Raw genomic sequence first — 16,241 nt, forward strand, 5'->3', positions numbered from 1 at the left:
CCCACCAACCCCCAGGCAGCCCTCTGCCAATGACTGTGCACAGAAGAGTTGCAAGGACCTGGCCACTTCTGCCCAATGCAAAATTCCCCTAACAGTAACCTTTGCTCTGGAGGTCCCCATTGAGTCGGCCAAGACTGAGATCTGTGTTGTATTCTGAGATTCACCCTTTCCAACCTGTCTTTGTCTTCTCTTTCCTTTCCCAAGTTTTGGATCAGCATCATTGTTTGAATGCTTTACCTAAGGAATTCTGCTTCCTATCACTTTTGTCTTTTATCATCTTCCAATAAACCTCTTGCATTCCATCTCTTATCTTCTCCCCAGAAGACACATCACATAACTGAAACCTGCCTTCTTTTCTACACATCTAGTCCTAGAAAAATATGTTCTTTTATAGTAGTGTTAAAAGGTGGACCATCACCTCAGGATCTTGTTAAAATGCAGAGTCTGCTCTGGTGTGCATTTTAGACTAATTTCAAACACACTTCCAGGTGATACTGTTGTTCCTATCTACAGATCTGACCATCAGCCTCTTCTCAGACAAGATCCAAACAAAGTTTCTAGCATTTTTTCCATTTCTAGATATGTTCCTAGAATGACATGCACCGAGGAGAAAAAATGGGAGTTCTTCTGTTAATTCATTGGGCTGGTCCTATCATATAATAGGAGGACTTGGAAGGAATACAGAACCAAAGAGAAAAAGAGTGATTTTAAGACAGGTATTGAAGGGAGAGAGTGCTGGGCTGGAGGAGAAGGAAAGGAAGAAGAGGAAGAGGATAAGGAATCCTAAATGTCAAGTTTATTATCCATTCCAAATGTATTTACAGAGTACCTGATATGTACAAGCCTTTGATGACCAAGATATATGTGATTCATTTCCCTAGATGGTACATCCGAGGGAAAGCAAAAGACACAGAGCATCTAATCTTAAATTAATTGTTTGATTACAATTTTGATGATTGGTACCAACTAGAATATGGAGTACTATGAGAATAGTGGGGATCCTGACTCTACCTAGGGCTCAGGGAAGATTTCCTGAGGTTGTGATGGAAAAGACAAGCTATTTCAGGTGGAAGGAAGAGTGTGTCCTGAGACACCAGTAAAGGAAGGGACAGGGTTGTCTTGAGGAACAAAAGAAAGCTAATGTCGTTGACACAGAGGGCCAAGGAAGAGTTTTGTGAGATTGAGTCGAAGAGAAAGATGAATATAAAGTCGTGAAAAGCCTGCTCCATCACATTTCACCATGTCCCCAGCAAGATGGCATAATAGTTTCTTTCTTATATTCAGATTCTTTGCTTGTTTCTCTGTTAAATAAAACCATATGGTTTTATTTTAGCTTCCAGTTGCTCATTTTGTACCCTATTTCTTTCATTCCTATTAGAATATATCTTTGGTTTAATCTTTGTGGATATGTATGTATCTATCTTATCTATAACTGGTACCTTCCACACCATTAATCCATCTGTCTACCTGCTGACCTATTTATCTATCATCTATTTGTGTATCAATAGATAAATGAACAGTAGGCGACAGATACACAAAGACAGAGATCATAAAATCAGGAACTACTCTTTACTTATCTGATTTTCCTTCCAACACCAAACATGGTGCTGAATGCAATTTCAATAAATATGTGCTGAATGCAATTGAACTAAGAGAAAGAAATTCACCTGTTGCAGCAAGGAGGAAGGGGAAACTGAGGGACAGGAATGAAGGGTAATTTCTGAAATCACTTAAATAATGAAGACTCATTTGAATGGCCAAATAGGCTAAGTGGTAAATTAAATTTTCTCTGGCCCTTTGTTCATATATATATATATATATATCACTGTATTATCTACTGTTGCATAAGCCACCTCAATTGTGTAAATAAAAACAGCTGTGTGGGTAAAACAATAATTTAGTATATTGGGTTGTGCAATTTAATTCCTAGTGTTTATAAGGCCTAAAGTTACTTTAGCTCTGTTTGTTATATCAGAATCAAACAAAAACATGAAGACCTGTTGGATTTTCACCCAGTTCAACCGGAAACCTTTCATTTCTAGACAGAATTTAAAGAGTCAAGGAGGAGGCAAAAATAATATTTGTTTTTAATTATGCCATTCATCTCTTACCTGTCAAACATGAATTTTGCCCCTCCTCCTTGAAGTGATTGACAGTCATGGGAGCAACATTGGTGCTGCCCTGGGATTCTGGAGAGAGTCCTGGTAATAACCTGCACTGAAATGCTACAAGCCAACTAACACCACGAACTACACAGTCTAAGTCTCAGGACTCAGCCTACTTCTCCTTTCACTTAAGAAGATGGACAAATGGGTGCTGTTGCAAGAACCACACCTGTAATATATATCCAGCCATCTCTGGGGGCTACCCCAACCAAACCCCAGGTACCATGGAGGGAGGTCAGATTTCATAAAGTAAGAGAAGCACACTCTACAATGAGCCCTCACTTTTCTAAGATCCTGGTAAACTAATTATTCCAAATAACCTGATCACACATCTACTCTGGGTCCCAGGATCCCCTTTCCATTAAAAAGGAAAACTAGTCAGACCACCATTGTATCTCCTTCCTCAAGGACCTGTCAACCCCAGACTGGGAAGATTTGTTTTCTCTAACCTCCCCAACAGCATCTTTCTAAGGGAAAATAGAGGTGTCATTAGCTGGGGGAGCAGGTTCAGGACTTCTCAGGCTGGACTAGGGAGAGCCAAAGAGAAGGCAGTGTCAAAATTAAAAAATTGAACCTCTTCTCAACTTAAAAAAAAGGAAAACTTGATTAATAGATCCTTGGTAGGCTGGGTCTCACTGCTGTTATGAAGCATGCAATTCTATGGTATATTACTATTAAATAGCACACTGCAAGGATATCTGATCAGCAATAATTGGTAACAGAGTATCAATCAGCAAAATAGTAAAGTTCTTTCATTGAATCCTCTATCCCAGATGCATTTACTTCTAAGATCTGTAGCAAAAAAAAAAAGCAAACATTTTAACAAGGGGAGCAGATGTTCTTCCTTTCCCTCCACTTCCCTTCTCACTTGCCCCTCAGTCTAACACCTTGGGAAGGAAGCCCTGGAAATGACTTTCCTTTGCTGTTTGGTGGAAACCTAAAGGTGGAGTGGAGCAGAACAAGTGTATAAAAGATATACATGTGCTAGGGACTGGAGATCGTTTAATTACTGCAAGAAGTAGGAGCAGGTAGGCGGGAAGAGCCATCCAAGAGGGAGAGGGAAGAGGAGCAGAGAGATTATACTTCCATGGACCCAGATCCTGAGAGAGACCTCCCAGTCACCCCAGTTACAGAAACAGAGCCCTGTTACCCTAGGTACAGAAACAATATCCCATTAGGTAGTTCTGTGTTCTTAAAGGTTTCTATAGCAAAAGGAAAAGAACATCTTGCTCCAGTCATGACTCTTCTTGGCATGGTTGTTTTACAAAATGAAATCACAAAACAAAATGGAGTCACTTTTGCTTTTACTATCACAGTTCATGCAGGCCATATCTTTGCATCTATTTTTTCTCAATGACCCTCTGAAAATAAATCCTCTGTATTCTGATTTGGCAAAACGTTGGTTTAGTCATGGAACACAATTAAGGCTCACCTATGGCATCAATGTGGCTGGCTGGTTCTAGAGATGAAGGCTGAGATAGGATGGCTTTTAGGGCCTGGTTACTCTAAGTGTGGTCCATGGACTTGCCGTGTTGAGATCACCTAGAAACTTACTAGGAAAATAATTTCCCAAGCCCCTCCCCACGCACACTGAATTAGAGTATCTATGTGGCCCAGGAATCCATTTTAACAAGCTCTTGACATGATTCTGATACCCACCAAAGTTGGGAAACACTGTCCCATGTGAGATTCTGGTCCTTTTACTGGATACTATGGTGCATAAGGAATCTGGAAGCTGGGAAATGAACTCTGGAAAATGGCTTGGGGCCTGGATTGACATAGGCCTGTACAGAGTCCCCACAGCTCATGATGACACTCAGCTTTGCTAGGCCCATTTCTTCATCTGTAATGAAGTATTTCATGTCTAGCAAATCATAAGCACTCAATAAATAGAAGTTCATTTGTTAATGTTAGGTGGTCTATGTACTTAATAGCTGGAAAATGCATATATGGGCCCTAAATTATACACATTAGTTGTCTAGAGTGACCACAAAGGTAATTAATGGCCTTTCTTTTTGTTGATCTTCCAGGTTAGTGAAAATGAGACAAATGGATCCCTGGGTATTAGCCTCAGCAGATGCCTTGATGCTGGTATCAGGGCAAGAGATACCAGGGCCTGAACCTTCCTGGTGGTAGTAGTTTCCTATTGTTGCTATAACAAACTTCCAAACAAACCACATAAAATTACTATCTTGCAATTCTGGAGGTTAGCAGTCCAAAATGGTTGTGTGCTAGAATCAAACTGTTGGCAGGGATGGTTAGAAGGAAAAATGGAGGAAAATTCATTTTCTTTTTCCAGCTTCTAGAGGATTCAACACTCCTTGGCTCATCAAAGTGAACAATCATTTTCCTTCATCCAACCTCTGCTCCTTTGTCATGTCTCCTCCTCTGGCGCTTCTATTTCACTCTTCTATCTTTTAAGGACCCTTGTGGTGACATTGGCCCCATGCAGTATAGGTTCCAGGGACCGGACAAGGACATTTGGGGGAGATCATTATTGTGCTTACTGTATTGTTCTTAACCCTATGAAGCATTCAAGGAGATTCCCAGGATGGATTTTGGAGTACTGCAAAGGATCCAGGAGTTTAACTAATCAAATCATCTTCTTTTGCCGTTAACAAACATTTGGAGATTTGCTCTGGAGATTCATCAGAAGCTAAGCAACCCGAGACCTTGGTTTTAAACCTAGATTTATGGAATCTAGCTCCATGGTGCCACCCAGATTTCCTCGAAAATAAAAGGTGACCCCAAAGGCTGAATCATCCCAAGGATTCTTCTCTAAAACTGTCTCTCTACTCCTTAAAGTCCCTGTGCATGGATGGAATATTTGCAAATCAAAAGCCTGGTCTCTCATTAGTCACTGCCACTTCTCATGAAGCAGGAGACAGCGAGATTTCTCACACACAGCAATCATTTCTTTCTCTGGTAAAGACAGTGATCTTGGGAAGAGCAATTATCTCAGCAGAATTACCAACCTTGCAGTGTGACCTTATCGACTGTTTGAAATTACATGGTGTTCATTTGCTGCTATTTTAACGTCTGCCTTCTTCTGTTTCCCCCTGCCCTAGCCCAGTGCTGAATCCCCCACACTCCCACCCTCTTTCTTTTTTTTTAATCTTGGGAAATAACTTTCTTATTTTTAGTGGTTTGATGCCACTTGTGAGAATATGATAATGAGGATCAGAGTAAGGATTGTCACACTGAGCTGGGGCTCAGCCATCACCCACTGGATTTTTCAACTGAGTGTTAGAGCTTTTGTCTCTGCAACAAAGACATGGATGATGAAAGCCCCCAAGGCTGCTGGCTTCATGAACTGCCTGGCTATTCTCAGCTCCCCAATATTGTTCAACTAGACTGAGTGATCTTGAAAGTCAATTATCAAATGGTATGGGCTGATATTCTAGAGCTCAAGAGTAAGACAAAATTGGAATGAGAGAGAGAGAGAGAGAGAGAGAGAGAGAGAGAGAGAGAGAGAGAGAGAGATGAGAGCTTCTGAATGGATGAACCCATGAAATTTAGAGTCTGCCCCCAGGAGAGTCTGGAAGCTCCGTGTCCCCTCCCCCAATCATCACGCTGTTCATTACTTCATCTGTATCCTTTGTAATATCTTTTATAATAAGCCAGTGAATGTGACTAAGTATTTCCCCAAGCTCTGGGAACTCTGAGTCAGAAACACAGGTGAAAAAAACTGGGGCTGGTGATTGGCATCTGGAGTAGGGGTGGAGTGACAAGTTTGGGGAACTGAGCCATCCACCTGTGGGATCTAATGTTGTCTCCCAGTAGACGGTGTCAGAATTAAATTCCGGTATTGCAGCCTTGATTGCTAGCTGGATGAGCAAAACCCCACCACACTCAGTGTCATATGCATGTTGTGAAAGATGAGACTGAGTTTGGTTCTTTTCCTTATATTTTCAGAATTATGTTATCATAGTAGTTAATGATAGATCGCAGACAGACATGAGCAATGGGAACATCAGGTTAATGGATGATTTTACAGATTGGGCTATTGGGAGCTGCCACATAGGGGTGAGCGCGGACCCTTACCTTTGAGCAATGGAGGTGTGAGACTGGTTTCCTGCATGCAGAAACAGGTGAATCTCACCTCACTCTGAAGGGGAATAAAGCTCTGGGAGTAGGCGTCACACAATGAGACTGGGCTATACCCCCCACAAACCCAATCTCTTGCTTCATTTGGGTGGAACTTTCTTGAGTGTCTTTCCCCTCAATAAATAGGGCTTCAGGTGTGCTCGCTCTCTCTTTTGCCAGCTTCCCTTGACTCCCTTGTGGGAGCTGGGGCAGAGGAGCCATGGCTAAACCCCAAGAAAAAGGTACTTTCTGTCCCTGAGTGATTATTTTGTGCCAGCCCAATTCACCTGGAGTGACCCTGACTAATTTAGTCACATGTCACGGCACTGGGCCTACTGTGCTGACCCCCCCACCCCACCCCCACACACACATGCTTTTTTTTGTAAAAAGCACTTTACCGGACACCACTCTGGACCCTAGCTGACTTAAGTCAATAGGATATGTTGCCTTCCTCAGCAAACAACCTGTTATCTGCAGGAGAAATGCAGACCAAACACTCTTCCAAGACAGTAAGAAGAACAGAGAGTACTCTAAAGGGAGACTTTTGTGACCTTTACACAGACCAGATTCCAGGACTCAAGGAGATGGGATAATTAGAAGCAAAGTCTCCAACCATAAAAATCTGTAAGGACAAGTTCCAATTAGAACAAGTCATCATGGGCCCAGCTGACTCAGAGTTGCCTTGAGTTTTCAGCAGATCTTATAATATCAAAATCTCCCCTTCATGGGATGAGACCCTATGCAATGGGAACTTGAAGTTCTGACTCGATCCTGCTGTCAGTCAAAAATTACATGGTACTCCTGGGAGGGAGTCTCTGGAAACTTCCCTGAGACCCCCAATAAAACTGACCTATCAGAGAGACACACTCTCCCTCTCTTTGAGAGGAAATGCTCTCTCCCTTTCACCCTTGAGTGTCCCTTTATCCCTTTTCCTTTCCCTTCAAATAAACTCCTGCCTACTATTATGTACAACTTGCTCAAAATTCCTCAGACAAGATTAAGAACTGATGGTTGGTGGTTGCAGACCCCAATGGTCAATTCAGCTTTGCAGGCACAGGCAGATCTTGCTGTATATTGGTTAACATTTCTTGAGCTGTTATCGTATGCCCGAACTTTTACATACACGGTGACATTTAATCCCCCCAAACAATACTGGATGATAGTTGCCATTATCAATCCTCATCTTTAGATATAGAAACTGACAGCTCATTAAGTTAAGGAGATTGTTGAAGATCTATTGAGCAGTAATGGCAGAGCTCTTCTAACTGCAGATTACTGTGCATTATTGGGACATCCCTTTGAAGAGCTGTAGGGGAGAGGACCTTTTCCACTGGGTTTCCCTTCCTGTCCCTCCGTGGTCTTCCAATATGCCCTTGGTTTCCTCAAGTCCCTGACACAGTTGGAGAAAAACCAGGGCAAGGTGTGAAGGACAGCTCCAGGTCTCTGCTTTTTATCACACAACAACCTCTAAAAGGAGGGAGGTCCAGCATCTTGTCAAAACGAAGTGACTCAAAGAGGTGGAGATCTTTTATCTGGTTTTCTGTGACTTCTGATGTTGGGGCAGCCACATTGCTTCTCCAGGACAGAATTCTTCCCACCTGATGGCTTCTCTCTCGCACAGTCAGATCCATGCACATGGCTGAGATCAGAGGAAGTGAGGTGAGAAGGAAGCTATCAGGAATCATGGTGGGCATGGTGGCACGTGCCTGTAACCCCAGTGACTCTAGAGGTTGAGCAGGATTGCAAGTTGAAGGCCAACCTCAGCAATTTAATGAGACCCTCTTTCAAAGTAAAAAACAAAAGGGGTGAGTGGGGCCATCACTCTGTGGTGAGTTGCACCTGAGTTCAATCCTAATACAAGAAAAAAAAAGACTCTCATGAATTTGGTTTTCAATCTCAAAAGAAGGATCCTCCTAGAGGCTGTGATCATTGTTTTAGAGAAAAAACTCAGTGGCCAGGAGCTATAGATGGACCATGTTAGCTTTCCCCTCATGATGAACTTTAAAAAGACTTATTGTTTTTCAGGACCTTCCTTTGGGGAAACTCTGGATCCTTGACCCCATCACCCTCTCATCATTGAACAGGAAGTAGGAGATGGGCTAGGATGGGAAGTTCAAATCTTTGAAGGAAAGAGACCTGTGTGCATGGCTATAAGTGTGAAACCTGACTTTGCAGAATGTAATGGTTGTGTGATCTTGGGTGAGTCACTTAACTTCTCTGTGCTTTAATTTTCTGTATCTGTAAAATGAGAGGAATTATGATGGCTTCTTAACCTGTGGGGTTTTGGGAAATATTAAATAAGTTAATATTTGTAAATTTCTTAGACCAGTGTCTGACACACAGCAGGCACTATGTATAAGTTTATTAATAATGACACTTTAGGGTGGAGGTACCTTCCATACCAGGAGAAGAACCCAACACATTCCTCCTTAGGAAGGCTATAATTAGAGCCAACCAAAGACACAAAAATTTCCTGTGAATTAGGGAACCATGGTAGCTAAGCAGTAAGTCAGAATGTAAATATATATACTCTAGGATAAGATAAGTCTGAGTTTAAATCACACTTCACCACTTACTGTCTGTGTTACTTTGAGCAAGTTACTTTTACCTCTCTGAGTGTCACTTCTCTCATTTGTAAGAGGAGATGAGGATAACAGGGTTATCCCCCAGATGGTGATATATGTATGAAAGTAACTATGAACCAGCCAGCCCTCAATCAGGGGGTGCTGTTGTCACCACTGTCCTCATCTTTTCTGCCTAGAAATAAGAAGAAAAACACAGTAAGAATTAAGAGTGTGAGTGTAAGCAAAGACTCCAGGTAGCACATCAACATGAAAGGGCTGGGGGTGAACTTGAAGGTTGAAAACTGCATTCAATATCATAATATAGATTAATAGTTAGAAAGAGAAAAAAATCACTATTATTTTTAAAAAATAGACCAAATAAAGTGATGTTCAACTTATCTCTCTGCAGAAAATGACTCCTTGGAAAATTGCCAGATAGGAAAGTCAAGGTGAGGGGACGGGCTGGGAAGAGTTTAATTTTCAAAAGGTGTCATATCTCTCTGAAGCAGGCACTTAAAAAGATCAAAAACTAAGGCATATGGTGGCTATGATTTTGTTTTAAATCTCAATAAATTTTTTAAGGCCAAAGTATTTAATGGATTAAAGAGGGACATTTTCTGATTCAATGTAGAATACATGAAAAAAAATGAATAGGATCAGTTTTATTTATTTATTTATTTATTCATTCATTCATTCATTCTAATTTGTTATACATGACAGAAGAATGCATTTAAGTTCATATTACACATATAGAGGACAATTTTTCACATCTCTGGTTGTACACTAATGAGAGTCACAGCCATACATGTACTTAAGGTAATGATGTCCATCTCACTCCACCATCTTTCCTACCCCTGTACCCCCTCCTTCCCTTCCCTTCCACTCCCTCCCTTTTGCCCAATCCAAAGTTCCTCCATTCCTCCCATGCTCCGCACCCCACCCCCCATCATGGATCAGCATTATGCATCAGAGAAAACATTCAGCCTTTGGTTTCTGGGGATTGGCTTGCTTCACTTAGCATAATATTCACTTAGCATAATATTAGCATAATATACCTGAAAATGCAATAATTTTATTCTCTTTTAATGCTGAGTAATATTCTATTGTGTATATATACCAGTTTCTTTATCTATTCATCTGTTGAAGGACATCTAGGTTGGCTCCTCAATTTAGCTATTGTGAATTGTGCTGCTATAAAAATTGATGTGGCTGTGTTACTGTAGTATGCTGTTTTTAAGTCCTTTGGGTATAAACTGAGGAATGAGATAGTTGGGTGAAATGGTGGTTTCATTCCAAGTTTTCCAAGGAATCTCCATACTGCTTTCCAAATTGAAATCCTCAATAAATTTATATGTAAAAATATTAATTTCTGATCATTATATATATTTAAATATTGAGTGTTCATTTACAGAGGCAGAAAATGAACCCAGTCATTGGTAGGTAAAACTAGTCAAATTCAGCAGTGTTGACATGATCCCCCTAGAAGTTTTAAAATTTCATTACAGGTTGACTGCTCAGTGGTTTTCAGTACATTTCTCCCATTCGCTTTCCTTCCTTCTGAAGTTGATGCCAATCTTGAACAGGGTGGCAAACGGTGCTAATGCTAAGGTAGATGTAGCATTCATGAGGAACAGGCATGTAGACCCACATAAGCTTGGGCCTTAGACTGCTGTCTAAAGAGATCGTCATTTCTCCAGTGGTTCTTTGACAGGTTCCTTCTACCCTGGCAATCTGTTGATACATCTATGTCCTCAACCAATCCCTGGGAGGGCTATCCATGTCACCTCTGATATGGTGTCCCTTCCTCTCTCTGAATCCCCTGGTAGTCCCCCTACATTCCTTCTCCCCCTCTTCACTATTTGTTTCCAGTATGGGAATGGGACACGAGAACTTTTAATTGCCCTCTTTGTAGGATGACCAGCCTTTACCAATAAAAATAAAGAGGCTTAGCTACAATCCAATTCCACAGAAATAATAAGTACTTTTTTTGGCATTAGTATGTCCCAAATACTGCCTGTGACATGTTCATGCTTGAAATTATTCATTGTTTACCTCAAATTCAAACAAAAGAGTCATCCTGCATTGTCATCTTGCATCTCCACCTCCTGGAACTATGACAAAGCCATGGGACACCAGGGAACTATTTCCAGCACTCCTCAGCGTAGGCACACCCTCCCAACACCTAATCTTAAGGCTGCTACATGGTGCCAGAGGCCTCCCTTATATAGACCTCAGTGGAGACCAGCCACATGGGAACAGGAAAGGCTGCGTATTTAGAGCTCACCAAAGCAAGGGAGCCAGTCAGTGTCATTTGTGTTTTTGCAGAAACTCAAAAGCAGAAACAAGAGTGGGAAAAGCCTTATTGGAAAAAAAAGGAAGACTGCAGGTGTACCCTGGGAGGCTATTCGCATGGGAAGCTGTAGGTGGTGTAACTAGAAGTAGGCATCCTATGCCATCCGTGAAGGGTTCATATTTGACTCATTTGGTTGGTCCAAAAATAGAAGCAGAGACAAAAATTAGGAAAGAGGTCAATTAATAATTAAGTCCTGGCCACTTGAGGTCAGTTGTTACATGATACTGTAGTTTGGATCTTCAATATAACCCAAAGGCCCCATATATTAAAGGCTTAGTCCCCGAGAAGGTGCTTTTTAGAAAGTAGTGGAAGCTTTACGAGGTGGGACCTAATGGGAGGTCTTTAGGTTATTGAGGATGTGTCCTTGAAGAGGATGGTGAGACTCTGGTCCCCCAGCACTCTCCTTTGCTTCCTGAACATGAAATAAGCAGTTATTTTCTGCCATGTGCTACCTGCTACCTCATCATAGGCCCAAAACTAATGGGGTCAATAGATAGATCATGAACTGGGACCTCCAAACCTGAAAGCCAAAATAATCCTTTCTCTATAGGACAATTATCTCAGGTATTTTGTTATAGTAACAGAAAGTTGGCTATCTTAGAGGAGTTATTATTTTTGTTTCTGGTCCCAATTGCTAGAAATAGTAGTCTGATCTCCTGCGAGACTGCAGATAGCAGGCTGATTTCCTGGGATGGCTCCTATAGATAATGGGTTTGTTTTCTGGATGGGTTGCTGCCAATTGTGGGCCAGAGTTGTATTTTCACTCATGATCTGGCTATTATTGATTTGTATATTCAGTCCCTCAGCTACAAAGATTTGTTACCTCCCTAGCCTTCCCTAAATTCTCTCCCCACTTAGATTCCAAACAAAATGAAGCATAGTTGCCTAATCTCCAGCTCTTCTGTCTTCCTACAGCTTTATAGGGTGGAGGTAGGAAGGGATAGGAAGAAAATGGAAAGCCCTGATCCCCTACACATTCTAATCTCTCCTTACAAAACAACTTCTCTTCCTTTTTTTCTCCAGAGATTTTGGGGGAGTTTGTGGCACTGGGATGTGCCACAAGGACATTGTATCAGCAGGGTTCAATCAGAGAAGCAGAACCAGTGGGAAGTGCGGAATTAGTTTCAGAGACTTGACTCTGCCATCGTGGGGGCTGGTCGAATGGTCTCTGTGAGGCTATCTTGGCCTCTGGTGCTAGAGCTCAAGGTCTCCTGGGAAGGCAGCAGAGAGGGGAGGATGGATGTCAAGTGGGAGGAGGCAAGGACAAGCGGAACCCTTGGGACCCTCTGGAAGAATGGAGCCCAGCTCTGTTCTCTCTGTCCTGCAGGAGGAGCTGGTGTCCTGTCTCAGAACTAAGCACAGGCCTGGCCTGGGACACACAGGCTGAAGAAGTTTTCAGGGGAAAGAGGTTAGCGACAATGGGCTGAGCTGCAAAAGCACCTGCTGCAACCCTTTAAGAGTGAAGAATAACAGGGCTGAGGCTTCACCTGTGCCCTTAGGTCTCAAGCAAAATGACTCCCCTCCCCCACTCTAACTGGAAACACTCAGGCAAAGGAACTCTGGGAAATTTATGTGACCCTGGATGACTCAATGCCTGACAAAGATGCCACAGCAACTGTTTGAAACCATAGATGAGCCCTGTACAGTGAGCCACAAGGTTTGCAATTAAAATATACAGAGCAATTTTTTTTTCTAACTAAAGGTTTCTCCTTATTTATGCTGCATTGGAGCCCCACAAATTCTTCTGGAAGGCAACATCTATATAGTGTATATGGAGGGACCTCTCATACACTTGTGGGTGTTTAATTAGAATGCAACAGTGAGATGATTAATTAATTTTAGGGAACTTGGAGGAAATGTGTTTTTCCACTAGGCTGAGCATAAAGGGCATAGGAATTCACAAGTGACTGGAGGAGGTTTCTACAGGACATCTATGGCCTTGAGACCAGTTGCAGAAACCAGCTTTCAGGAGAGAAGAAGTGCTAGGAGGCATGTGCAATATGGAATTCGTTACAGGGATGTGGCTGTGCCACTGCGGGGGCTGGCTGAACCTGTCTCTGTAAGGCTGTTGTTCTCAGATCTGATGCGGCAGGTCTGGGAGACACCCTGTGTTTCTTTTGTTACTCCCTGAGAAGGTGGACACTGATACAGACTGTTTCCCCTCTCTTCCTTTTAAAAATAGACTATTTAAATTTCTTTCCTTTGTGTCTTTCTCTTTTCTACTTTTCCCCATCCTGATCCTATCTTGATATTTCACAACAGAGTTAAATGGTAAATTTAATCAGCATAGAAGGTGCCCCCCGCCTCTCTCTCTCTCTTTTCATGTATATATTTGAAAGGAAAGAGATACATGAGGGTGGGAGGTAATAGAAAATAGATGTCTATTATCAAGTTTTCCAGATGGATGAGCTATATCAGAAGCTGAGATTCAGATCCAGGATATCTAAATGACCCTGTGTGTAGATATTCTTTTCACCTTGACCCAGTTCTAGAGGACACAGAGCACTGGTAAGAGAGTTATGTGTTGAGGCCCCAGTTCTAGTCTGTCACGCCATGGATTCTGGCCAAGTCTCTTCTCATCTATGAAAAACATTTTCTTCATTTCTCAGAAAAGTTTGTAGATACAAAGGTCATTTTTAACTTGAAAAAGCTAGTTCAAAGATTGCCACCCTTCACTACTGTTGAGGATCTGTTGTAATATATATGAATATAGTTGTCAAGGCTTCCCCTGGTAAAAGTTCTTTGCTTGGCCAAACTTTGGTTAAGCTCCTGACCCTTCTCCTAGGTCCATCTGTGCACGTCCTCATATAAAATACAGTTTTAGCAAACAAAAATATAAAATAAAATGCCAGTCCTCACTATCTCACCCTCCTCCCTATCTGATCAGGTTTTTAGTCCTCTACCATCTCCCAAGTGATCACCCTGGCCCATCTACAAGAATCCTCCTATTAGGTCAGTTTAGCCAGAATTCCCCTTACCCCAGATGTTTCCTCCTAGTCATTTTCCATCCACTGACACACCAGCTCCTTGGCTATAAACTCCCATGTGGTATTTGGAGTTAAAGTTTCCCCCATTGCAGGACCCCACTGCAGGGGTCCCTACACTTACCTTGATGTCCTGAGTAATCTTCCTCGCCAGGTTTCAATAAGTATCATTGAATATTTTTTCTCTAATATCCCTTGGATTCTTACTCCAAGAAATCCTTCCTATGAAGCCAAAATGGGCCCATGATCTGTGCAAGTTAGTTTTTACATGTGGATAATTTTAAAATTGCCTAACATTTCAGTGGCCTTTAAGAGGGAGTTTTAGACTTGTACTTGGCTGTGTGCTAATGTTCTGGTGTCCTGGGAGCTCCCAGAATGGAGTCACCATTCCATTCTGAATCAGGTCCACTGGACCAGTGGTAAGCAGCCCCATAATCACATTTGGTATTTTGTTTAAATCTTTGTTCAAAGATTTCACTCCCACACTGGGACAAGACTGGCCTTCTTCCTAACTTTCCCCAGAGCAGTAGATATTGTTAAATATCTGACTTTCTAAGCATTTAGGGACCTTACAAAGGAAGCCAGGTTGGGCCTGTATCTAGGTCTCTAACACCAGACTCAGAGTAAGTCCTTAATATTTCTATGCTGAATGAACGAAAGGTTAACAGTAGGGTCAAGTATGTTCTCTATGTCAAAGATGAAGACCTAATGAGCAGATCAAATAAATCCTTCAGTAATTCTCAGGAGGAAAAAAAGCTGCCTAGGTATTCTGAATTCATCAAATTTTAATATTAAAATTTTATGACTAAAAAAAGAATAGGCATTATAGAAAAAAAGGAAAACTACAAAGAAAATTTCAAAATATCCATAATTTCACCAGCTACCATATCCGTGTTTACAGTTTTATTTATAATTATTTTCAAAATGGGCATTTTCTACCTTTTTGTTTAATATTATATTTGCTAAATTGTGTTTTTTTAAAGAAAGGATTTGTACTGACCATGTGTCAATGTTCCAACTCTGTCAGAATTTGTTAGAGCTGAAAGCACCTCTTGTTTCTGAATTCTGCCAGTGAAAAAGTCTCCAGCAGATGATGTTAGCAGCACCCCACTCCTTTATCCAGGAAGAGGAAGGATTCTGAACTCAGGGGTTCTGAGACTCCAGGGATCTCTGATTTGAAGATGGGTTGGTGTGGTATGCTTTAAATAAATATTCCCTGATTTTATTCATGAGCCCTTGATCTCTCTACAGCTACTAAAATGTATCCCTTTGGTCCCCTATTCCTCCTCTTCCCACCATACATCCATGATGCATCTGGCTGACCACCTGAAGCTCTCACACCCACAAGACACCAGATCCTGATAGTGAGGGTTTAAATTTCTAAAACAATAATTATACCCTCCATTTCTTTTGTAATTTATATTTTACCCAATGACTACTGTTCTGTTTTGGATCTGGAATGTCCTCCAAAATTTCATGTGCCCAGAGGTGGTGCTTTGGGGAAACGTTTAGATCATGAGGGCTCTGATGTCATTAGTGGATTTGTCCATCCATCTCTTAATGGCTGAATGGACTATGGGGACGTGAGACCTAGTCAGAGAAAGCAGGTCACTAGGGGCATGCCCTAAAAGTGTTTATCTTCTCCTCAGACCCTTTCTCCCCCCACCTCTCTGCTTCCTGGCTGCCGAAAGCTAAGCAGATGTCCTCTACCATGCCCTCCCACCATGAAGGTCTGCCTAATTCAAGCCCAGAGCAATGGAAACAGCCAACCACGAACTGAACCTCTGAATTCATGAGGCCAAATGAACTTTTCTTCCTCCAATTACTGTCATCAAGTACATTGGTCATAGAAAACCAAAGCTAACTAACACAACTATTCAAGGACGGAGGACAAAAGACAGAAGTTACCTTTGTTATAAGTGGGTGTTTCCACTTATAAGGAAACTGCAAGAAAGAGAGAAAGCAGGGTGGGGAGGGAAGGCAGGGAGGGAATATCCTTACAGAATACTGAGCTGGAAGGGCCCCGTGAAACTGTTCCATTTAAGGTGAACTGAAAAGTCCATCAATTAGATGCACCCTGATCTATGAG

The sequence above is a fragment of the Ictidomys tridecemlineatus genome, unplaced genomic scaffold, assembly GCF_052094955.1.
Source record: "Ictidomys tridecemlineatus isolate mIctTri1 unplaced genomic scaffold, mIctTri1.hap1 Scaffold_102, whole genome shotgun sequence".
Taxonomy (NCBI): domain Eukaryota; kingdom Metazoa; phylum Chordata; class Mammalia; order Rodentia; family Sciuridae; genus Ictidomys; species Ictidomys tridecemlineatus.